The sequence below is a fragment of the Athene cunicularia genome, assembly GCF_003259725.1.
Source record: "Athene cunicularia isolate RWA chromosome 1 unlocalized genomic scaffold, athCun1 chr1_part2, whole genome shotgun sequence".
Lineage (NCBI taxonomy): Eukaryota > Metazoa > Chordata > Aves > Strigiformes > Strigidae > Athene > Athene cunicularia.
The window spans coordinates 75,291,673-75,317,832 of record NW_020799092.1 but is presented as its reverse complement, the minus strand read 5'-3'; the positions used below and the strand labels follow the sequence as shown (position 1 = coordinate 75,317,832).

At 40.6% G+C, this 26,160-nt stretch overlaps 1 protein-coding gene across 2 annotated transcripts in view; it reads right to left on the bottom strand.

Annotated features, from left to right (window-relative positions):
- Positions 1-26,160, bottom strand: part of FAM107B (family with sequence similarity 107 member B) — a 134,501-nt gene that overhangs the window by 36,361 nt on the left and 71,980 nt on the right. Inside the window, exons 1-2 of one of the 2 annotated variants that reach the window (XM_026868508.1) lie at positions 25,496-25,553; positions 24,484-24,603 (exon numbers count right to left, since the gene is read on the bottom strand). The exons of the other annotated variant lie outside the window; for it this stretch is intronic. The gene's annotated coding sequence lies outside the window, so the exon portion shown is untranslated. Of the gene's footprint in view, positions 1-24,483; positions 24,604-25,495; positions 25,554-26,160 lie in introns of those variants that run through there. 2 annotated transcript variants of the gene reach the window in all.

Below are 26,160 nucleotides of genomic sequence, written 5' to 3'. Positions count from 1 at the left end.
CAGCCCCCCCCCCCGCCCCATTTCATTTACAATATTACACATACACTGATCTCTGCTCGCTCCATTAGATAACAAAAGGTAGCAGAGCCAAAGTCACGTTTTTGTTCAGAATCGCTTGAGATTTGTGCACTCCCTCCCATGTTCCCCCGGAGAGGAGCAGCAATGTTGAGACCATGGGGAAACAGGCAGGCATGTGCAAGGATGGAGAGGAATAGGAAATATCTTCATGGGGCTCTCAGACCCCATATTCTTCATAGGCCTTAATCGAAATATCTGCAAAGTAGCCAAAATTCCCCTACAAATCCTAATTGGGCAGGGAGGAGGGAAAGACTCAAATATTGGGATGTTCCAATTTGAAAGTGTCATTAAGAATTATAATTATGAGCTAATTAGATGGTGGAAAAAAAAAAATCAAGTAAAGAGGATCCATTTGATATGGCATTTAGATGGCAAGGGAGAGAAGCATTTATTCTACCACACTGAAATATTTTATATTCACAGTCATTGCTGCAGTGCTGAATAAAGTGAAAGTGTTGCTGCTTCTTCCTTGTATCATTCTCTGCCATGTCACCCTCTGCCATCCAAATTCCCACTGCCTCTCACACCTTTACAAAACGTCAGTGCAGTGTCTTTCTAGGAATTTGGGCCAAGTTCAAGAATCCCCATCTGCTCCTGTCGGAGAGGAATGAGACCAGACTGTAAATGCATAGCAGACTCCTAGCAAAAAGACATGCAAGCAGAATTTGGACATGTATGAAAGTCAGTCCCGGCTTTTCTTCATTCAAATTAAAAACTTTAAACTCACCTCTATCTCTCTGTTAAGAAGCATTCATATATTCAGTTCATCATCTGTTTAGGTTAAGTGCATGTATAGGCAAGTACTCTCAAAGGCACTTCATTAATCTACATTTATCTTAAAGATGTTTAGAATTGCAGACGTGCATGCACAAGATGAGTTTTTCAAGACTTCAAAGCAATTAGGTCTTGAGAAAAGTGGCTTTGGTAGCACATGTTCTCACAGTTATTTAAATAAATTCAAACCAAATATATGTTTAAATCAGCACAGGACTCATTAGATGTGGTCGTTTCTTCCAGTTTTAAGAGCTTTTTTGAATTGCTTTGCACTCTGTACTTAGGAGCAGGCACTTATGCAGGTAGTCAGCTTGAAGGATGGTGCCCCTTGACAAACCTACACACACACCTCCCACAGGTTTAAAAATGGAATTTATAATACTTTGTCATTATAGTTGGTAACACTATGGAAATATAGATAGAAAAGACGTGCTTCGTATCAGAACATCCATCTTTCAAGTGACTTGCAGGAAAATACAGGAGAAACAGAGCCAACAACTGAAGAGCAGAGCAGCACACACGCTTGGATTAAGTGCTGGAGCAAACCTGGGTCAGCAGCTCCCCAGCTGCTTGGAAGGAAGCACAGAGACTAGAGAGAGGACACAAGAGTAGAGAAGAAAACCAGAATACACTACAGCTCCTGGGCAACTCACATTCACTTCCTCATTTATGCTTTGGAGTCACTTTATGGAGATGGCTCTCCCCACCTGACTGGTTATCACAGTAGCCCAGGGCTAAAGGTAGAAGCAGCAGCCTGTGTTCATCCACTGGACACTTGCCAATTTATTCTCATGTCATTCTGTAGAGCTGAGATCAAACTTCCTTATATTGTAAGATGGAGAACAATTTAAAAAAAACAAACCAACAAAACCAAGCCAAACTGAAATCAAGTTACTTGTCCGAAGCTATATGAGAAACTAGGTAGAACTAGAAACTCAAGGCGGATCATGCAAGTCCCAGTTGAGCCCTTTAAGATCAGCCCTTCTACATGTGACCATCTACTACACTTCCAGATGCGCAGTAATTTCAAATCCTGCCTGTTTAAACTTTAACAGAGGACTCTTAAATTTTCCATCACTGCAAAAAAAGACGACCCTAACTCTGGCAGAGAATATTAGACTTCCTTATAATCCCAAGTGTCTCTCTTGCTTCCATCTATTTATTTTCTTTTTAAGTCTATTTGTGGACTTAAAAGGAGAATAAATAGCCCATTTCTTGGCCAAGTCCACTTCTTGGCCACAAATGTGGCCAACAAAAAACAATATGATTACATTTTTTATGTGGTTAAAGCCTGAAGCCTGCTGTTATAAAACATAGATACATATGTACATATAATATATATACTCACACATATATATGGCCTTTGTAAATAACCAGAATAGATCTTGATGAATCACCTCTATTTGATTTTTTTACAGTGATTCTTATAAAAAGCAATCCCCAAATGTGCAAACTATTATGAAAATATGTGAAAAAACAAAGTCTGATTGGCAGACTAAAGTTGTAGCTTGAATAAGACATGAGACTGTTTAGGATTAATGCCATAAGATCCTCTCTCACTCTAAAAATCTGACATACCATTTGCTTTATTAGCTCTACAGCAACTATTAATTTAATTTACATTAAAAATAGGAAATTATAAATTAATAGAGACAATTTAGAACTGAAGTCATGCAGACAGCACTTATTTTTTAACAGACTTTTAGTTTGCAAGTGAATATTACTGCACACTGCTGAATTGCTGAAACAGCCCACAAAGCCAGAGCTAGAAATCTGTCAATATAACCACCAAGATTTCATTTACTAAAAGTTGATTAACTCAAGGCTTCCTTTTCCACTAACCGAATACCACAGACAGCCTCCAACGACTGAGTTTAGATCTGAGTGTATGAACAAGGAACGACTATCTTATGCACCATCTAGAATTACAATTTCACAGATCCAGGAAATGAAAATTTTAAAAACGGGAAAAGAAAAAGAAAGGCAAGATAGTGCTTCACCCTAGACAAAAAGTCATTGCAACTCAGATTAACTTAGAATTCCTGAAACTTTAGTCAAGAAAGTAAAAATGAAAGTCTGACCTTTAAAAAGTAAGATCAGATGTTCCATTAATTTCCTCTTACATTTTTGTGCAGCACATGGTCTAAGGTCACAGAAACATCTATTACAAGTCACAAATATGCCATCAGTAGAGATCCAAGAGATTCCTTTCCAAGCTAGAGACAATTACCAACAAAACAGAACACACCATAACCAGCTCCAAGCCAAATAAAGGGAGCCAGAGCTCTTCATCAGCAATCGTGTTTAATAGAAATGACAATATAGAGAAAGAGCTCTGCAGCCAGAGTCTGCGCTTGGCACAGCTCCCGGTGCATTAGTGCAGTTAACTCCAGCAGAACGACATCACAGTCGCTCATACCCCCTACTCACTGCAGAAGCCTTGCTAACGTTTGTGTTTACAGGTCAACGCTAATAACTTCACAGTCCTTACCTCTGCTACCCCGCTCTATCTTTAACTTTCCCCGGGTTCCAGCAGTGAGAAGGACATGGCTCTTACTCCAAGCACCTTGAACTCCATCTAAACCCATTTTAATCACACACACGGAGGCCTTCTTCCCTTCCCATATTTTTAGTGACCATAACATTAGAAGAGGCTGAAAATTCTTCCTTAATCTCAACACAACCTTTTTCTGCTAAGTACTTTGTGACAGGGCTGCCACACAGTAACATTACTGGAAGCAAGGGGTTTATAATGGAAATGGTGATGTAACCTTAAATACAGCACCAACCTGCACAAAACCCCTGTCAAGCTTCTGGAAAGAAGATGCATTTAAAACCTAACAGGCTTTGTCATCATCATAAAAATGCATGCACTACTGCTGCGTGCTCTGAAAAAGCTTCATTAAATGGGGCTGGGCACTGAAGTGCAGTCTCCCCTGACTTTGTACAGTACATGGGCTCATTACTACCAGCAGCTGTGACCATCTCTATGCTAACAAGGAAGATAAAAATCTGCACTAAATTAGAATCTAGTTTTGTGATCATTAAAGAGTAAGGGAACAAAATCGATGTGAACAGAAGTCTGTGCTGGAGGGTTACTCTCACTATGTGTCCATTATACACTTAGTTATTCTTTGCCTCGCATTAACACCTACCCATTTCTCCAAACCAGTGACTCTCCTTACCATCCTCATTCCTTTGTTGTTATCAAACCAGCCTTCCTCTGGGGAAGGTTTATCAGCTTCAGCAAACACTGGCCACTGTACTGCACATAAAATGAGAAAGTTTTGAAATTAAGATAGTAAACCACCACTCCCCTCTGCACATGAGACAAGTCCAGGTGTAACAAAGATACGATGCCATTTTATTAGATCAGTAAAAGAATACTGAAGACAATTGAGCAAGACTTAGCCTTAGTGAACATCTGAAAGTTAACAACCCTAGGTTAATAATCCCGATGAGGACTGCTATTACAAAAATCTGCAGGAATTTAGCACAAGGTAAATTTTATTATTAAAACTATACTTACACCTAAAGTGCTCTGGATTATTTAAGATTTCCATAAGGGAGAGCCAGGAGACCTCATCTAATCAGGAATATGCTCTGATTCAGAGGCTGTTAATTTACTTTGTGTTCACAGAGTACGTACAACATACCATAAAAAGAAATAATAAAAAGAAGTAAAAGGAAAGAGCTGATAAGGCAAAAGAACCAAGCAGAAGCAAAGGATGGGATGGGGGGGGAATATTTTAAAGACCAACTATCTGTGTGCACAGTTCTGAAATTATAACTCCCAACTTCCCTATCATGTTACTGTGTGTGCTGCAGATGAAACAAAGCAATAGAGAATAACAAGGCCATGTTGCCTCTTTTGAAAGGAAAACTCCACCATCATGGAAAGCTCGTAAAGAGTGTAGAAGCAAAAGCCAAGACTAAGAAAGCAGAGAATGAAAAGTAATAGTATCGATTCAAGGAGTTCATTTTTTATTCATAGACATTCTTTCCAATGGATATCACAGAAGCATTTTATGCTTAATAGGTACCATCACTGTGCAAATGTTTTCTAATAAAGACTGATTTATTCTTAAGTACAGAAAAAACCCTTTACCAAGATACTAAGGGGCTTCATTCCTCCATCCAAAGCCTGCACAGAAGAATGTATGTAAGAAACAGCAGAAATACACACAAGTCCTTTACAAAAATGTCATCATAGGAGACAGCTATATGCAAAATTCAAGGACTAAAATCAAGTGTGTCAAGGACTAAAATGAAGTGGACCATGTAAAACAGAAGAAAACTCATCCTCGGTGAAAGGCCTTTGATGTTGAAACAATTTAATAGAAGGTGAGTGCTATAGATGCTGAAATAATCTGTTGTTATTAATCACAAGGCAAATTAAAATACGTTTTCATTTGATAACCTGGTTAATTTGTCAGTGATCCTTGACTTCTCAGAGGAGAAGGCATGTGTATTATTAACCACCCTTCAAAAGGCTTCAAAGGAAAAACTTCAGTTGTATACACAAGTCCTAGTCTCACAGCCTTACAGAAAGACAGACCAATTGCTTACTACTTCTTTCCCTTCATCTTCCTGCTTCTGGTTTAAATGCTTGCAGTACTTTTATTTTGAATATTTAGCCCCCATTTCAGTCTACTCCACATACTTTAAAAGCCGAATTCAGCTAACAGATTAAATCCCATTGTTTAAACTACAAATTTTAATCCACAGTTAATATGCAAACCAAGGCCTCTTTTGATTCCTTTTGCATTAATTTTTCTCCTCCTTCTCCAGTCTCCACCATAGAGAATGTTGTTCATTGATATTTCACTTCATAATCTCATTAGCAGTCTCTTCTTCCCTCTCCTCTCGGTTAGGTTTTGTATTTAGGTAGAAACGTGTTCAGATAGAGCCTGGCAACAATTACAGCAATCACATCCAGTTGGAATTGAAAATGCAACTTAATCTACTGTAATTTCATTGATATCAAATATTCAAATTAATAATAAAGATGGTGGTGGTGAAATTGTTACAGTTTGGGAAGGATGTAATGTACTCAATACCCATTTCCTTTATTGACTGAGCAAATCTGCAAAGAAGCATGTGTTTTCCTCTAGCGAGCCAAAAAGGCACGCGAAAGGGTCATAATGTCTGAAAGAGGAGACTGTGCAGAAGTAGGTCCCTTTCCTGCCCGTGCATCTTGTGTGCATCCATGTGTGCGTGGCAGGACGCTGGCTGGAGATGACACAGGGAAGGACAGACTCAAGGAAACATCCCTTCTGCTTCCCTTTGAGGTGCCATCCTTTATGCTAACTTCTGCATGGCTGCCCATAGGCAAATGAGTATCAGTTGGCTGAAGGGAGCCAGGAAGCAGGCTCTTAACGAAACCTTCCAAATGGCACTCCGAAAGCCCTAAGGGTACTGGAAACAGGCACTGGGATAGGATCTCCAGTCTTCTTTCAGAAACCAGAGCCTCACTGCTGCAGTAGACCTACATTCTCCAACTGTGTGTTGAAGGACTAGCCAAAACATGCATAAATAATGGATCCATATCAGCTGAATCTACAAGCATCCCATGCCACGAGGACAAATCATCTCCTCTCATGTACTGCTCTGTCACCAGCCACAGATGTTAAATATGATCCCAAACCACATCTGTTTTAACTTGCATAAGGCCCTTTACAGATGAGACTGTATCTTGCCAGAACCTAATGTTAGATTGCCATTTGTTGGCTCTGGTGGTGGTGAAAAATCCAAGGTTTTAAATGACCAGCATAACCCTCACCTTTGAAATCTAATACAAACCAGTTTTAAGACTTCCTTCTTAAGGACTAATTGCCTTTATCTAGGTATCTATTAGATTTAAGAAAGAAATCATAGCAAGCTTCAAGTTTTAAACTTGTTTTTACCAAGGTAGTCCTTCTCTGAAAGACCACAAAGGTTCTTCATGATCTAAATATCTTCTTGCACAGCCAGAGGCAACTTCTGTATATTCAAAGCTTGCAGCTTGGGGGTTTCAATGTTTTACATCAAGAGCGAAGTACACGCAGGTTCAAAATAATCCCATACCTCCATTTTTCACTTCAGCTAAAAGGGATTCAACAAGACACATCAGAGGAGAAAATACTGGTGTTGATTTGTATTCTAGAAATGAACAGATGCTAAAAATGAAAATTATTTAAGCAGAAACCTTGACTGTTAAATATTTGTAGCATTTTCTGTTTCAGTTATTCTCTGCAGAAGAGTTGCTGTAACATGAGCCTTTTGTTTGCTGAAGAGACAGATAAATTACACCACTAATTGGTCCCATATAACACACACTTATTCAAATTCCTTATTACACATGGAAAATTACTCAGTTCTAATGTTCTAAGTGAACACATTTTCAGCTGTTATTCCTATCAAGGTTGCATTAAGAGACTTAAGTGAAGGCAGAGTAAGTTCACAAAACCATCAAAGCAAAATTGATTTTATTTGCATAGATAAAATCACCTGAAGCAAGATGGGCACAAAGTGGAACAGACATTTTGTTTATAGATCAAACATTTAGAACAAATTATTATCTGAAGTTAGCAATTTTATTATTTTTTCATCCTGACTCCAGATTTTAGAACTAGTAGAGTTATCCTTTTCTATCTCAATCATAATCCTGACTCTTGACTTTCTCAGCTTTGGAATAACTACTTGAAAAATTTACACATTGAAATAACTAGTTACTGAATTCTTTGAATTAAAAAAAAAAATCAATGAAGAAAACATCTCTGAATTTCATAGGAAAAACTTCTCAAAAATTTTGCTTGTTTCTCGAAAACACTGGCTCCAACATCTTAACTATCTGAATTTGAACAGGTCACAAATGTTCAGGGCCGGGTCAGGGAAAGCCTTAAGGGGCTTAGATCAGGGAGGTAGGGGAGGTTAAGTTCGACTGAATATTTCATTATGGCTAAACTACACGTTTATTTTAAATTTACTTGTAAATAAGATTTTCCCCTGTTACTTTTACATATTTCTAATCCAGTTTAAATTAATGTTTCGATCTACACAATCCAAGTGACCTATTCCCATACACACATTCAACAAAATACTTGAAGATGATCTCAAAACGGACAAACTGAAATCATGGGGAATTCAATCCTGAAACAGGACTTTGCCAATCTTGAATTTACAGTTAGTGTTTAAGCCTTATACCCTCAACAGAGAATCTAAAGTACACTCCCCTGACCTCATCTTGGACAAGACTCACCCCTGTATCACACCACTGGCAGGATGCTTGTACAATAAGACAAAGGCACAAACGTAGTGGATGCTTCCACACCTCATTGAGCTACCAGTTAAATAGCAGAGCAGCGAAGCCCACGGCAGTGCTGCTTCATCACACACCAGGCACCCCGAGCAGGACCAGATTTATGTCTGACAAAGTCTTCAGGTTATGCTCACCTGTGTTATTCTTCCCTGGAGAAGCAGAAAATGATTCTTTGCAAGGCACACTGCCCCAAGAGCTAAAGCCTTCCTTTTCCTCCTGCTACAGTCCAGCTACCTGCATTTGGGCGATGGCTGCAGGTATAGGATGGCCCCTCTTTCCTGCCTACCTTCTATCCTCACCTCTACAGGCAACAACAGAAACCACCTGGCTGCTAGATCAGGTAGCAGAAGCTGTCCTCATCGCTCTGCAGCAGCTGCCACTTGCTTTCCCCCTCCCCTCTCTTTTGCCACCTCCCTAGATCAGCCCTGCTCTTCGGGGCTGGCACAGGAGCCAGTAACTGCACAGGGGATGCAGGGGGCATGCAGCTCCACCTTGGGAGGTTTCAGTGTCTAGAGCAGTCCTGCACAGAGGTGGAACCACCTTGTAATCTCAGCCTGTGTTGGCTAAAATATACATAGGATTGTGTGCTTTTGTGTACACATCAGAATCAAAGGAGGCAGAGATGGTCAGAAAGATACGGCTGCATAGTGACTGTAGGAGCTTTTGGCGCAAACGCAGAAGTGCCAGGGGGACACGCCAGAGGCTTGTGAAGCACAGCAGCCAGCCAGCCAAGGCAGGCGTGTTACGATGAGGGCAAGGATAACAGCAGTGTAACAGAGAAACCTGAACTGGTTTAATTGGGTCCTTCTCCTTATAAAATAGTTATAAAAAGAAATGTGAGATTAGAGGACCAGCTGAAACTGCTGTGCTAATAAAACACAGGAAACCATTAATCTCAATAAGAGTCATTTACTGAATAAGTACAGAGAACCGAGCCTGTTGGGCTAAAATATCTTATTATTTCCCATTAATTGTTTTTAAACATGTGCAGTTCCTTGTACAAGTCAAACACAGCAACTGGAGAGAATCCATACCCAAATGATTCTGCAGTGATCGTGGGTTTGCTGAAATTCTGAAGGCAGAAGATACCAAAGCTTTTCCTGCATAAATGCAAAGCTGACAATTTAAAAAAGCTTTTCACAACCTGCCAAGTTAACTTATAGAATATAGGGCTATCTCAAAAAACAGGGGTAACATAAGGAGTTCAGAGAGAAAACTCAGAAGAATATACAAATATTTTTTTTCTTCACTGGAATGTGCAACTGAGGTCCCTTTAAACTTAAGCATCACTAACAGATTAGCCAGCACAGAAAGCCAAAAAAGCGAAACCAGAATACACAAGGAGAGATGGAATTTACTTAACAAAGTCTACAATAGATCCTGGCACATCTCTGCCTCAGGAAAAAATAAAAAAATTGAGAAGACACTTACCGCAGGATTTTTTTAAATATGGGTTGATGCTCACATACCACTCAGCACAGCACGCGGTTGCAAAAATTCACTCTGTCTCATGAGATCATATGCATACACCCTGAGTTATAAATTTATGCAGACTTTTGCCAGGACCAGTCAGATGTTTTCCTTTATTTCCACAGCTGCTGAAAAGTATTATCACATCCATACTCTATCATGTCCAAATTTTCCTGGCTTTTGAAATGATCCACACTTCCTATTTAAAGCTTGAGCTGGAATGGATGTTTAACTCATTTCACAAAGAGTTTCATTATACATCTCCCTTTATGAAAAATTTAAATTGTTTGGCTAAGAAGCAGTGTCTTTTTACCCCAAGACACTACTGCAGCAGCAGTTAAGTAAATAACACGAAATAAAACCAGGGAAAGGAACCAAAGTGTTTTGTAACTAACACAGGAGAGGGTTTTGGTTTGTTTTCATAAAGTTCAAACAGACAAAGTTTTATGACTTAAGTAAAATAAGCGCAAAACGGTTTGGAGAAGGAAGGTTTCCATTAAACAGATCTGAACTAGTTCAACAGTAATTTGAGCTCCATATGAGCTCACTTTTTGTCGTGCCACAGTCAGCAGCAAAGCAAAAACTTCACAAAACACAGGAGGGAGCTGATGACAGATGAGAGGGCAAGAGGCAATGCAGGAGCCATCTCTGAAATAATTACTAGCGCTGTAGCACAGCCTGCCTGAGAGCGCCTTTCCCACATTTTTAAAGCTGCAAATGTAAACAGCACTTAAAAGGAAATTTAACTTGAGTAGTGAACCAGGAAATGAAAAAAATGAGCTGGAAGAAAATGATGGATTTTCCTGTGCCCTGAGGAGCAGCCCTGGGAAGTCCTGGCTCTCACAGAGAATCCCACTTCATGGTCATCCGGGCTTTCCATCTGAAGGGAGTGGGATTTCAGGATGCTGTTTCCTTTCCCCCACTCTTTGCTGGCTGCCATATGAGGATGCTATCAGCTGTGGCAAACCACTCCCCTCTGGAACACAGAGCTCAGACAGGACAGCTCAGGACAGCTGAAGTGTAGTAAGCCTCAATTGCATCAGGGGTCTGGGAGAGACACCCTGTTTTAGGGAGTCATCCTTCATCTGCATTTAAGTCAGCTCTGATTCATAACAAAATAATCATTTTAATGGTGAAAAGCAGCTACTAAAAATGTTTTCTTGCAGCAACAGGGCCAACAAAAAGCCAAGCCGGGAGACTCTGATAGCATCTGCAATTTATGGGGAAATGGGCAACCAAGGAGCAGGCTTGGGCCAGGCTCAGCAGTGGGTAATGTTGCCTGGAGTTCATCCCCGGCTGCCAGCACCCACGCTGCACATGGGCAACCTGAGCACAGTCCCCCTGGTTCCTGCAGCAGGTGATGGGGGTGACCCCTTGGAGAGAGGGCCCCGCAGTCCCACGCATCAACCCACAAGAGGATAACCTGGGGAGAGTCACGCCAAACCCGTGTGGGACAGGATGGTGCTGGGGGACCGCTGGGCTCTGAAAGGACATGATAACACTCAGTTTGCCTGATGGGGATCTAAGAAGACATCACTTGATGTCAGGCAGCATGGCAAGTGTCCCTTCTGACAGCTTAACGTTTCACCCGCAGATCTGCATGTAATCAGCTCAGTGTTAGGATCTGCAGTTAAACCTCATTGGCTCAGCCTGAAGATTAGAGATAAAAAATGGGAGATTCGGGAACAAGAAGTAAAACAAGGCAGTTGGAGTTGTTACCCTGCTCATTACTCATCACTGTAACTGCACCCAAAGGACAACCACTTGCAGGAAGAACAGATACGGGTTCAATCCCTTCTGGAGAGGTGGGCAGCCTGTGACTGGTCTCCAGCAGAAAAAGTTGAGAACTACCAAAAACCTTGCAGAGGCCTGGAATGGGGAGGTTCTTTTCTCCCAGAAGAGGCGAGACAAATTGCCATCTGTGTTGGCAGCCCAGCTGCCCAATACCCGCTCAGACAGTTTAAATCCAGACTTACTGGGTTGAGCAGCACTTGAAGACCTCTCATCAACAGGAACCAGATTAATGGTACAGGGGGAGGCAGGGCACAGGCTCTGCTGAACAGGAATTTCCCTCTCCAAGGAGTTCTGCAGGTGATACACTGCACATTGCAGTAAATAGAGACAACCCTGGGTAGACCTTACAAGCAAAGTCAACAGGAGTCCTGCTGAAGGATCCATACTTTTTGTATATACAAAGATGATTTTACATATGGATTGGCTTGATAAAGGAGATTCTTTAGGACACCAGTGCCAACACACAAATGCAGGGAAACACATAACCTAAATAACCAAGATTTCTTTGCATATAGAGACTTGCTAGCCAATCTTTCTTCAGCTCCACTGTGGGATGGAAATGTAACTGGAAACATAAGTATTTTTGATAACAGGTAATAATGACTTAGGAGATTCTCTCTTATTTTTATTTATTACATGGGCAAAAGGCCAGAGAGCGCATTTAGTTAATTAAAATTTTATTGAGCTTTATTAATAGCAGTAAGTTGTACATTCCTGATATCCTTCTTTTTTTTCCCCTGTAAGAATGTGGTCCTTAGCCTTCCTTTTATGTACAACAACAAAATTAAACAAAACAAAACAAAACCTATGTAACTTCCTGCAACATCCAAATAAAAAAAAGCTACTGTTAAAATAAATAAGCAAAATTAAAACCAAATTCATCATTCAATATAGCCATCCCCACAGAAAGACTAACATGCAGATGAAATGGGAAAGAACCTTGCCTAGCCTGCCAAGGAAAAATACAAAGGCAGGAAGTAGGAAAAAATAATGAGATCCTTATACTCTGCAAGTTGGCAAATGTATCAACCCATGTTATATTTGTTTTTCATGTGTTACTCACTAGGCATGCTCCTGCACTGGGAAGAATACCAGATAAAACATGTGGTTATTGGTCAGCAGAGATAACACGGTTAGAATGCAAGCTCAGGTCTGCAGCAGTTTTCCTTAATAAGTATTTCCTATTTGAGCAAATATTGGTCCTACATGATGTGACAGGACACTGATATAAAGAAAATGCTTTATGATATGATCTTTAACTGTAAAAAGAAAAAAAGAAACAACAAAACAAAACTAGCCAACATATATTCACTGTGGGCTTACTGAGTTTCATACTAGTGTGTCTTGAGTTTTCACTTCATTCACATGGAACCAACTTTTATCTTTCTGTGATACAACCCAGCAGTATGTTGAATTCAGTGGTTAGTCTTTCAACTCAAAGGCCCGAAGCCAGTTTACAAATACATAAAAATTTGAAATAACAACTTTCCTATCCATTCTAATTTTCAAGACTTTGCGATGCACATGTCATTGGATTACAGAAATAGCTCATTCCATTACAAAAAGCTTCCAGAAGGAAGTGATAAATTAACATTACAACTTTATAGTTGTAACCAAATGAGGGAACTGATATACATAGGTTTTTTTTTTCCCCCGTCTTCAGCTTTACAAAATTTTCTTGTGGTTCAGAAAGTTAGTAAGAATGAAAGCTTATCTACTGTTCCCCATCTCAGCTACCCACCAAATGACAGTTGAGCTGAAAAAAATCAGTGTGGTTTGCTTGCACAACAAGTTTTCTAAAAAGGTAGCAACCATGTTGTAAAGCATTTAGACATGAAGTAGGAAGAATCTAGAACACTATTCTGATGCCTACATCTTAGTTAAATCAGCATGGCTCCAGCAAAACCATACTGCAAGAGCTGGGCTACAAGAGCCACCACAGGGAGTTCCCTTGGTGCACAGCTAAGCTGCAAAAACATATCCAGAGAGACTGTTTCATAACCAAGAAGAAAATAAAGGACCAGGTCTGGTATTTAAGTTAAATAACTTTCTTAGATTTCTTATATGGTAATTTAAGTGTGCACTCGCAATCCTCTTCATAAGTTTTGGCTGGTTTCAGCCAAATTTTTAAAGGATTTGAAGCCTCCAAGATATGAAGCTCCACTAAATTTCATGTAAACTAGTGGCTGAGTAATGAAAGACTCCAGGCAGGAGCCCAGGCTCTGACAGGGCTCATTCCAGTGCAGCTACACAACAGTTACAAGTAACAGCTCTTGGAAACGCAGTAAAAAAACAAACACCAAACAAACTGTAAGAATTTGGATACACAGGCAATGAATTGTCAGGAAAACAAAACCAAGGTTTATGGAAGGCAAAACTGAAGGATCCCTACACTGACTACATGTGAACTGGGTGACAACAGGGATTTACTTACGCAGCACAGAGGACTTCAACTTGTGGTGATGCTTCTGTTAAAGACTCATGTAAGCTTATCTCATGCAGGTCAGCTAGAAAGCTTACAGCTTCAGTTTGTAGCAGAAATACATATGGTACAAACAGATACACCAAAATTTTATTTTATTTTTTTAATTATCTCACATTTCATTTTCTTTCCAGTTTCATACCACTATCTGACCCATTTTCTTCCCCCATCCAGCGATCAGGTCAAAATTTATCAAACATCATGATGATGATGGAAAGGTCAAATTTAATGTTGACGTGCCTGCATTCTTTGTGACAGAAGGTGTCTTGCAGGATACCTCTGGCTACCTCTGGCTTCTGTGGTACATTTAAGAAAAAGTGAAAAACTGAAAATAAACCAAAAATGGCCCAAAAGCACAAACTATTCAAACTTTAAGTATAAAGACCTCCTCTATTAGGAGTTGTTTGCCAGTTACCTAACTGACACCTATAATCTAAAGTATCTTTCACTTTAGAAAAAAGAAACAACTAACCTTTAACAAACTGTCTTATACAGGATATTGCATCAGGGTTAGACCTTGTTGCATTGAGAACAGACCTAGTTTAATCCCAGCCCATTCAGTTGAGGACAAGTTATATCACTAAAAATCTTTCCAGTTCTGTCAACTTCACCTTGTCTTCTCTTGCTTATTTTGTACATCCCTAGAGCAGAATCAGGCACAGACACGGCTGCAGTCCAACATCACCCTCTGACTCAGAAAGATTCATAGATGCTTGTACTGAGCCAGACAGCTTCGCTCAGTGCTTTATGTCCCACCTGTGAAAAGCAACACATGGAGTCCAGAACAGGGCTGGGAGGGAGGAAAGAAAGCCTGGTGCCACCACAAGTCACAGCTGCAAGGCAGACTGTTTTTATTTACTGCACACATATGTGTACACCTTAGATTTCAGCCACCTCTAACTTCTGAAGTTAGGTTAGGTTTTCAGCTTCAGGACAGCTAGCTCTGGATAAAAAGGTTGATATTCTTAACAAACACTACTCAGGTGAAGGGGAGAGGAATTGCACTGTAAATTGAGATGTAGAAGACATGTACATCATGAAAAAAATAATTCACAGTAGAGACTAAAATGTTAGAGAGTGAGAAGCAAGACAACAGAAAAAACTTATAATTTAAGCTGACCACCTACATTTGAATAGTTTGTTGATACTCCTGTTCCTGTGCCAGACTGACCCTGGAAACTCCAAGCCCTAGATTCAGTTATAAACCCTAGGCAAATATAAAGCCCTTTCAAAAATGTTCTTCTACTCCCCTTCCATTAAGCACTTCAAAGTAATAACACTTAAATCTAGTCTAGGCTTACAATGTCCCAAACTTCAATGATTCAACCTTTTAAACTTCCATTCATCTGCTCTTCGTTCAACAATTGGTTTACAGAAAGATATTTAAATTGTTTTAAAGAGCACCACGGCTCACTGTAGGGCCTTTTGATTCTCTAGCATGCACTATCACTTATTTACTTTAGGTTTTCCATTAGTCAAGTGCTAGCAAGTTCACAATTAAATGAATCACAAGCACCAGAGCAAACAAGACAGTTAAGGCAAAGGAATCTAATTCAAACAACATCCAGTACAGAAGACATTTAGAAGTCCAGAAAGCTAAGAGAAGCTTGCTTTGCTTTTTAACTTAGCATGTTTAGGAACAAAAAAAAAAAAAAAAAAAAATCATTAAGAAAGTCTGAAATTGCTTAAACTTACACAGAAACACCACAAAAACCTCTCTATCTCTTACATTTCATCAGTGACACAAAGGCATTGACTGAAAACTCTAGGTACTTCAGTTAATTAAATTCCTTCCAAATGCATTTCCAGGAAAGTGTTGGGGTGGGAAGCAGGGTGGGGGTGTGGAATCCCAAACTCCATTACAAGACTACACTGTTCTCCCAAAATGCACAAATATTGAAGTGCTGCAGTAACCATGTGAGTGCTACCACCCCTCCAGCAAACAATTTAGGGAGCAAGTGAGTATTGTGCTTTAAGATGCATCATCCTTGGCATTAAAAAAAAAAAAAGAAGGTCATGGCCCTTGTGATCCAGAGAACTAACCAAAAACAAAAAAGAAATGTTTATTCTATGCTCAGCCCAAATTGTAATGAAAATTAACATTTGACCAGGACAGAGGAAAAACTGCAATTTAATGAAACCACAGTTAGTGACATCCCCATAAAACGATGCCAATCACTTGTCTTCGAGTCAGCTGCATTTCCACATTTAGTATAACCACTTCGGGTGAGTCACACCAATAATCGCTCTGGAAGATAAGTAAAGGAAGTCTCTAGCATGAATTTGTTGCAGCTTTTCAAGATGAAGTGTAATTTGCCTGGTGCTCTTCATTTGAACTTCAGTTATTTGAAAATTTAATTTGAATTCCAATTTGTCTTTAGGAATTTTCTCAGAAGCAACAAGGTTAACAGGGGTAACGTACGACGCACAAAACTGGCAAGTAAAGTAACGATCATGGTCTAACCAGATCCTGTTTTCAGTAAGAAGCAGCTTTTTTAGGCGGCCTACTTGCCTAAAGGCCTTTATGAGAAGATAATTTCAATATCGGCATAGTGAGTTTATGCTTGAAATATAAAGTTTATATTATCTTTTCATTACATTTCTGTTTGCAGTGTTCCATCCTGTTTGTTTTTCATCTTGGTTCAAAGTCCCAAATTCAAATCCTATCCTTGCACTAATTGGTTATAGCTGCAGACAAGTCAATTCAGCCTTTGTTTCTTGAGTTGTAAAAGGACAATAATAAATACTTATCTATTTTACATAGATATTGGAAGGATTTGTTTATCCTGACACAGTCTATTTTTCAAATACACAATGATTCTACAGAATTCTAAGCAAAAATTACCTAGTTTAACCATATTAACTGGAATGATTGTAATTTTTGTAAATGGCTTGTTGGGCTATCATATCCTTTCCTTCCTGAAGGATCCAGTTTCCCTACAGTACACTCCTAAACCTCCCACTCAGCAAACCATGATACTCTACTTAACTATGGCAGTTTAAAAAAAAAAAAAACAAACAAAACACAAAACCAGTACATTGATTACAAAAACATTTAATCTTAAGAATAGGAATGGTTTTATTTTAGGGTACATTTTTTTCCAGTCCCCTTCCTGGGGGAAAAAACCCAGTAGGAGTGAGAGCTCCTTATTTCATTGCTTTTATAGTAATGAGTTATGTTTGATATTCAATGTTTTGTTGACTAGTAGGCGTAATCTGGTGCTTTCTAAATCCAATCTTTTCCTGACTTCATAGCACTCTAAAGATCTGTACTTAGAAAGTAAATTAACTACATCTGTGGATGATGTTTTAGCAGTCAATTAATCAGCTTCCTATTAGAAACAAAAAATACCCTAAACCAAAGTGTGTTTCTGGATATAAAATAAAGATGAACCTCAAGTCTTGTGAAGCATCAAACCTGAATGGGAAATCAGCTGAGGCTTCTTCATCATTAAAGACAAAAAAAAGGAATAGATGAACTCACTACTGGCTCAAACTTTAATACTTAATTCTACTAGTCCCAATGTTACTTCTAGTAAAGAGATTAAAATCCAGTATTAAAATGAGAAGAAGGAGTTGAAATGATCCCTTAGAGCAGTCATTTAACAAAGCACCATTTTATCAATGCATGCTATGCCAAATTTGATGGAACTCTTCATTAATTCTATTTCAGTCAATGTCGGAAGAAACAAGCTCTTTGAAAGCACACACTCCTCTACTTTAAAGTTCATTCAAAACTCTTGCCTTTCAGTGCACAGAGAAGGCATTACAAAGGCAGCCCTCCCCCTGTATACCACCAGATGATGGCAGTCAAAAGAATTAAGCATAAAAAGAAAACCTTCCATCAATACAGACAAAACACAGGAAAGTAAAACACTGTGCTTCAGCAGCTAGAGTCTTTCTTTCTTGCAAAATTCTGAAGGAAAAAGAAAGACTCTGAAAAACAGTTTTACTGAAAGCTGATATGGGGATGCTTCAGCAGTTAAGAATTTCATATGGCAGACAGCAAGACTTTAATTAGCATAGCACTATAAAACCTGGGCATCCTTCTGGGTGCAAAGCTAAGTACATCACAGATTGAGCCGACCACAACCTCAGCACCACAGAAATGAGAGCCTTTCCCTGGCAGATGCTGTCTGTAGCCATCCCACGCTAGCAACACAGTGACAGCCTTGAGGAAAGGAAGAACTACTTAGTCATAGCAAATCACAGCAGTGATTTAGGAAGAGACCAAACAGATACCTGAATTACAATTTGAGCAGAAAATTTAGTTACTTAGGGACCCACACGGCCCTCTGCTAAAGCATCCAAGAATTCCCCCAGGATTTCAGTACTTACCCCTCTTTTGAAGTTCTTCACTCAGCTCCTTTAAAAAGCTATACCAGCATCACTGACCAGACCAATCTCCGACTCTGCATTTCAAACTGGCCCCCATTTTTAGAGTTGTCTGCCATAAAATTTCACAATAAAAGTTACATCAGTTGCTGAAATTTTGTAGGAAAAAGTACTGGTCTAACTTTTTTAAGTCCTGTTTTCTTTGAAAATAAGATGTACTATATAGACCTGTGCTTGTCCTCCCTGCAATAATTTTGGCTGAAGCTAGCAAATGGATTCATTTAACTAAAGGAACATGTTTTCTTCGAACCGTTAATCCTATTAGTTACCTGGAAGCAGGTAACAAGGTTGAAGAGATGCCTTTTTAGTGCTTCTACAGAGAAAAAGTAGGCCTTAACTATCTGGGAAGTATATCGATCCCTATAGGGCAGCTTACAGTGTTAAAATTTGTTTCTGTAATGCAATAAACATGAGTGACACACTTTTATACATAAAGCTACATCTACACTGGAAGTTTCAGTAAAATCTGGCTCTCCAGCAAAGCAGCTGCATTCAGTGCAAAACTATCTCCAACGCAAGAAAAATTTTTCTACTTCAAGTTTGCAAAACCACTGAGCTTATGTCACACACAAAAAAAGAGAACATGCTACACCTTTTTGTGTCTAATGTCCATTCACCCACTCTCTTTCCTGTTTAAACTGCAAATTCTTCAGGGCAAAGACTGACTCTTTAGGACAGTGCAGGAAGGGCCCTCAGGCCACTGAAAAACTATAGTTGGCACAGTTATTTTCTGACTTGATGTGCTAACTTGTCTTCACATATTCGAGCAGGGAAATTTATCTTACTCTGCTTACATACTACATTGTAAAAAAAAATCAAAGTCATTGTACATTCGGTAAACTCTTGGGTTTATAGAGGAAACTGTGAAGGTACAGCACTTTTGCATGATTAGGAAAAGGATGTAGCATGTCCAGTTGATATCCCCCAAAATCTCCATCTTTTTGCTCAGTTTCATCAGTCACTAACTACAGAGAAAGCAAGACAGGCCCAAATACTCAGATTAGAGCTTTCCCAAAAGAGCGAGACTTTTCATACAATGGCCTCTGTAATGCATGCTTCAGCCTTTTAAACTGAACCCTCAACCTGAGACTGACCGGCACAGCCATTCACAAACTACAGTCTTCATAACAAGCTTCAAGGCTGGCTTTCTAGTTACTGGCACTTCAGAAAAATATTTTTCTAAATCTTTTCAATGGGATACAGCTTCAGCTCAAGAGATACATGCTTTCTGCTTCCCAGAGACATTAAATTTCTTGAATTCTAATGCTAACTTTTATGGTATTCTGTGAAAAAGGAAAAATACGTTCGCTCATATTTTGCGTATGTTTGTTCAGCCTTATTGTCCTGGAAAGGAGAAACAGGTGAACAAAGCAAACTGACATGCTTAGCCTGTCTTTGGAGAGTCACCCTGCTCCCCACAGTTGCCATCTGTGGTAACAATGAGCACGCACAGGACAACCCCATGCCAGCCAGGGCTTCCTTCCAGAATACACAGGACTCCCTGCGCCTGAGCATTTCTGATCGGTTCGAGTGTCATTGCTGCTGCTCGCTGTGACAAAGAACAAGGAGAAGGGTGGGAGAGCTGCAAGGCAAGCTGTACTCACCCTTGCCCTAGCAGCCACCTACAAAAGGTCATCTCTTCACCTTGCAAACCTACTGCCAGCACAACCGGAAAGTTGGCTACAACCCACAGCGCTTCAGTTTGCTTCTGCACGGTCCATAGAGGAATGGCCTCAAAACGTACTTCTAAGGCTTCAAAGAAGAAGTTGGTTTACTTTTAGAAATACCAAAAAACACCTCCCACCCAAAGAAAATCCCCAAACCACCAGACTGTTTCCCCATCCTTTCCTCCCTTCTCTTAAGACACCCAGACCTGGCTATAGATTTCTTCCAGATTGTTTCCAGGAGGCAGCAGTGATATGCCTGGTATTATGAGTTAAACAAAAGTATTACAGCTTGCATGATATGACATAGCTCATCTTCAAGGTCAAGTTACCTCGAAAAGCTCTAGGACAGGCAAAAAAAAAATAAAAAAAATCACAGTATAATGCAAAGACTACAATAACACAGTCAAACTCCTCCCTATTCTCTCCAAAAATAAACCTCCCAAATCCCAGTGGCTTCCGATGAAAATGAGCTTTTGTCCTCTATCAACAGCCAAGCCACAAACTGCACCTCAGGGCAAGCCCAGGCATCCGCTCGTCCTTGAAGGGCACCACAGAGCTCAACTACCACAGCAAGTCTGAAGGACGTAGCAGCAGCACAGCGGGATGCTCAGCAAGTCACCTTTTTCCCCAGTGACAGTTAAGAAGAAACTGAGGTAGCAGAGATGTATTTCAGTTGAAACAGCAATGAACATTATTTGAAGGGCTGCTCAGCGACTCATCCTGACAGGAAGAAGGAAATTTCCTTTAGCTCAAACTAAACTCCTTGATCTTCAGAAGTACTAAACAGTAAAACTTTTCCTCTATGCTCATATTAACATGCAAAATGACTCGAGACCATCCATTTTGATCACCATCCTTAAGTGCTCTGCTCAGCTGGAGGTGCACTTCACCCGTCTGACAGCATGAACTCCAGCTCCCCTGAAAACTTTCCAGCTTGTTCAGAAGTGTCCAGCACTGGCACTGGCCTAGATAAGGAGCACAGTTATGCACACACGGATGGTCTTGACCCACTTCTCATAACATCATCTTGACTACTCAGAGCTGTGAACTCTGTTTTATTATTAGCACCAGAACAAAAGCCTGTGTATATACATGAGGTCTTATGAATGCCCATTCACTGTACAGGCAAGGAATGAAAAGAATTGTTCTCTTATTTCCCATCATCATCCTCTTCTCGCCAACCCACCAACAGACCCACTGAATACCATCGCTATTGAAATACCTTTGACTGGCAGTGTCTGGCTCCCATTCAGAGCAGATGCCACCGGATCTGCTGAATTAGCCAGCTCCAGTGGGCATGAGCATGGTGAACTGAACGTCCTTCCAAGACAGACAGGAGAACTCTTAATATTCAAGCACGTAAAAGCAGATTAATATGAGTTTCACTCTACACAATAACAAACCGTTTGAAGACTCAGTTTTCCCCTCCCTAAAATACACTATGCTGCAAAGCAAAGGGACTGCTTCAAGCAAAGTCAAACCTGAGGGCAGTTTCTCCTTCAGATGCATTTGTGGGTTTTAGCTCTCCAGCTTATGGGGAAGGTGAGTAATTCCTGGGTACAAGGTAAAAAATAAGACCCATCCCACCACAACAAGCAGCAAGGTTGCTGTTCAGGATGTTAAAGTACTCCTTACAGCAAGAGCACGTTTCATGCTTCATTATCATAAAGCTAGTTCTCTACAGGACTCTAATGCAGCTCATACTGAGGGGCAGTAAATGTAAAAAGCTGAGATTTGCTAAAGGACAGGACAGAGGATTCACAGTTCATCCTGCAGCCACATAAGCTGCAGTATAAATGTGAAAATAAAAGAAATTGATCTCATCTAAAAGAAAGAATTTGTCCTACTGTTCCTAAATGACAGCACTATTCCTCTCTTTGAAGAAGAGCATGTATTTGCACAAAGGCAACCTTCTGGCTTCATGTTGCCAAAGAAATTTTCAAAATGTAAGCAGATACAGGAGTTTTGCTTCTAGGATAAATAAAGCTAAATAAGGCAAAGGTTACTGCAATTTTGCTTCCTTCTCTCACTCTTGTCCCATCTAAACAAGCTGATTAACTCCAAAGCAGACTAAACCTATACTAGAAAGCAAATGGCACCAAGCCACCAAAAACCCTGCCCTTTCAGGATAGGCCTAGGCTAAAAAAACAGAGTAACTATTGATTTCAATTTTTATTTTAAAATAATGTGATACAGACCATTGGACTGAGCACTGCACATAGCCGCTCCAAAATTTTTGTGGCACATTCTTTTACAGACCCGACTTGGAAACACTGCTCTCCCACCTGTGAGTTTCCTACCCTTCACTGCACAAAACTTACAACGTTGGCCTAAACACAAGAAGTAAGCTGCCAGCTCGAAACACCTTTCGAAACTAAAGTTAAAATGCTGACAGACTGCAATTACAACAGACAACCACCAAACACAGGGCTGTAAGGAAAAGCGTTATTTCAAACTTCAGTTTTCGAAGTGTGACAAAACACAGAGGTAACAGGTATCTCTGGTGTTTTCAAGTCATACAGAAAGAGGAAGAAAAGACCACATCCTTCTCTTCCCTGCAGAGGCCAGTGCTCCCTGCTTATAAAACCCCTGTAAGATTTCTGCCACACAAAATTGCCACATGCAGCTCCCCGCTGCCGTGCAACAGAGTCCTTTGCACCAACACCCTGTGGTTGGAAGAGCGGCCAGGCAAGAACAGCAGCTGTGCGAAGTGTCTGTGCATAGGAGAAGTGAGAGCAGCCACCCCTTTAGAAACCACCTTTAAAAAGAAGCATGAGCCTGGTCTCTCAGGGTGGGGATCTGTACTCACACCATCTCACTGGGGTCACAGAAAGGCAGCCCTGGTCTGCCAGGGCCCTCTGGGCTCTGCAAAGCCTTCTCTTCCCTTCTGCTGGCACCTGCTGATGTGCCCCTGTACAATGGGCCAGATGAAGGACCAAAGACCCAGCCAGAGACCCATCCGTGACAACAGCATCCGCTATTTAAAAACAGGTGTAGAGAGGAGAAGAAAAATGTCCCTTACGTTTTTTTTTCTCCTATGTAGGCTGAATGTCTTCGTTTAAGCACTTAACATTACAAACCCCTCCTGTTCTTCACAGCTTAACAAAGACCAACATATGTGTTGTTGGTGGGAGAGCAGTCAATCACTAACTGCATCACAGCCGGGTAACCAAACTGATTTTCATACTGTGCCTTTTGGACTGTGCCTCTTCTGCTCCTTCATGCAGGGGGAAATTCCTTCATTTCAACACTAGCCAATAGTTCAGGAGACAAGAGTTCAAGTTCATGTGTAGTCATGGACAACCTATTTACTTTCTGGTGCTTTTATTCCTCATCTGCAAAGGGAAGGTGTCTTCCCCAATGTGGGAAGATGCAGCACCTTTCCACTTCAGCACATCTTTGAGAGGGTTAGGATAAATGAAGCCCGCACAGAGACAAGCCTGACAAAAACATGAAAGATGTGGAAAGAGGAAGTATCGCTGAGAAGTGTAGTTCTAGCCATGTAACTTATCTTTCTTCTAAAAAACATTTTTCCTATCTAATTTGACCTCTATATTCAGGTTAGCATGCAACCAATTCCCTTTCCACAGCTGAACCCTACCACTATCTTCTGTTGAAGTTAAAACATCAAAACTCCAAATTACATGCTCTTTAAGTAAATACAGAAGAGTTGCATGCTCTTTGCAACATCATGTGAAGCTGCAAACTGTACTTCCACTGATACTCAAGAACATAACAGGTCTGGCCAAACCAGAATAAACTTTAGACTAATCACTGAGCTGAAGAAGCATTAAGCACGTTTTTTTCCCCTCCAAAGTTAGGCGGTGAATATAGCTTGCTCTTTGATGCTTGCTTTTTCCAAAAATGTCAGAACAGTATCAGCTGTGAGTTGTGTCTGACATGCTCATTTTGTGTACTTATGAGATGCAAATAGATCCAAAGTTGCACAGCGCAAAGATGTCAAGATATAAAAATGGCTCTGCAAAGCTGAGCACTGAAACTTGCTCTCTTTAAAACTACCACAGTGCCAGAAAAACCTTAGAGTTGGCCACATGTATTTAACACAACTGCATACAAAGATAACCAGGTTTTTTTATTCAGTAAAATCCTTTTTTTTTGAAACTTTGATGGAGCCAAAGTTCTCTTAAAGCCAATTACTGGTTAAACAGTTCCACTCTTCTTCCCACAGCTAGGAAATAGAAAGTTTCCTTCTATCTTTCCCCATTTTTCCTTCTGTTCCCAATTTTTAGGATTTTCCTATCCTTACCTATGTTATGAAGGGGTGTTCCCAGAAACAGTTTCTCAACATCCTGAGTATGGATGGCACTGTGTAAAAACTAAGCAACTCCCCTACCCCCATCCATGTCTACTCTCAAGCTTGGCTGTTCCACTGCATGACTGTCAAACAATCTGCTACTTCAGCAAACACACTGACCATAGCCACCACACAAATGAGCTTGTAAAGAAGAGGCATGTGCGAGAAAGATCTCCCAACTGCAGCTGCCGCATAGCTCCTCACTTACCTAGTCGTGCAGGGGTGCTGTAGGGTTCAACACAGCTAGTCTCAAACCGTTAAGTGCTCAAGGTTGAGCCGGAGTTCAGAGAGACTTCTTAATTCTGAAGAGATAAGAAAGGTGCTAAGACTGAAAAAGAAGGAAGAGAGTAAATTAAGGTATGTAAGATCTGAAGCAGAAAGGAGAAAACAAACGGGTAAGTATTTAGAGGACTTGGTGAGATGACTCTCCCACCTCTACCTCTGACTTCTGGGAAGCAATCAGCATACTATTTTAATTAACAATACTTAAGTGCTGAAGGCAAAATAGCAATATTACTCTTGAGCATTTTGGGCGCTGAAAAACAGAAGTGACACTTCACCTGCCAGAATCATCCCTGGCAAAACTCCACTGACATCAGTTGAACTACACCAAGCATGAAATTGGCCCACAGTTGCTTTAAGACAATAAAGGCTTTGTTTTAGGAGATATGGGGCCTTTGTGGTTCTTTTTAATAAAGCCCAGCAAACAATTGTTTATTGTCCCTGAGCAAATATCACTGACAATAAGCAAGCAGCTATCACATTCACAGTACATGCTGTCTGTCCGTATATTGCTAGGAAAACCATCAATATAGCAAGAGATACTCAGTGTCCTGTTCATCTCATGAGGAAATTTAAGACAGTTTAAAAGCCTCTCAAACTGCCTACAAGATCCACAAGCAATTATTCCCATTTTTAACAATGTTCTTCCATGCTTCTACTTCTTTGCCAAGTCAATGAAAGTTAAATATCCTCCTCGGTGCTACAGGATTTAGCGCACACATATACGTGCCACAACGCAGAACAGCACCCCTGCCAGAGTTATTCAACAACGCTCCCACCACAAACTACACACAGCGACCACATTATGCTCACACAGAAGCATCTCTTCCTCATTTTGTTGTGTTTTTTTAGTCTATGGAAATTCTCAGTGAAACCCCAGAAGTTCACATGTTCCTGCCTCTCTCTCGAGTTTGCTACAAGCACTGCCCAGAATTTACAGGACCAGACTCTGCTCCAACACCAGTCACGGCCGTACACCGCATTCGCACAATATTGATACATGCCAGAACTCATTAAGCTAAAAAAAAAAAAAAATAATCCAACGGAAGAACAAGTAGTTCAGTTACAAAGAACTCCTGCATTGCACCCCTCCGCCTTGTGAAGTCCCACAATACCTTTATCCAGCAGTTACCCCGGCCAGCTGCACTGCCTTTCAACCCAAACGTAGAAAAATCTGGACATTTGGACTCCCGGGGCCCTTGCGGGAAACTTTGACAGAGCCGCACCGGGAGGGATGGAAGCACACACAGGAGACAGCGCAACTCCTCCGGTCCTGGCGCGCTCGCAGCCTTTACTTTTAAAAGATTTGTTAAGGAAACATCCACTGCCCACACCAGAAGTTCAGCTGCTCTAAATTGTCATTTTTCAGGGCAGGACATACAGAAAATGAATTATATGTATTTTGTATTTGCTCTTCTTTTTCCACCTCTTCCTCCTACTCAACATCACGCTCCCCCGGCCCCACCGGGCTGCAGCCCTCGGACCCCGTCGGGCCAGCAAAAGTCACCAGAGAATAAAAGTTGTCCCGCTGGCAAACCCAAGCGCCCCACCGGCTCCACGGCCCCAGGAGCCGAGGGGAAGCCCAAGCCTGTCTCTTATACAC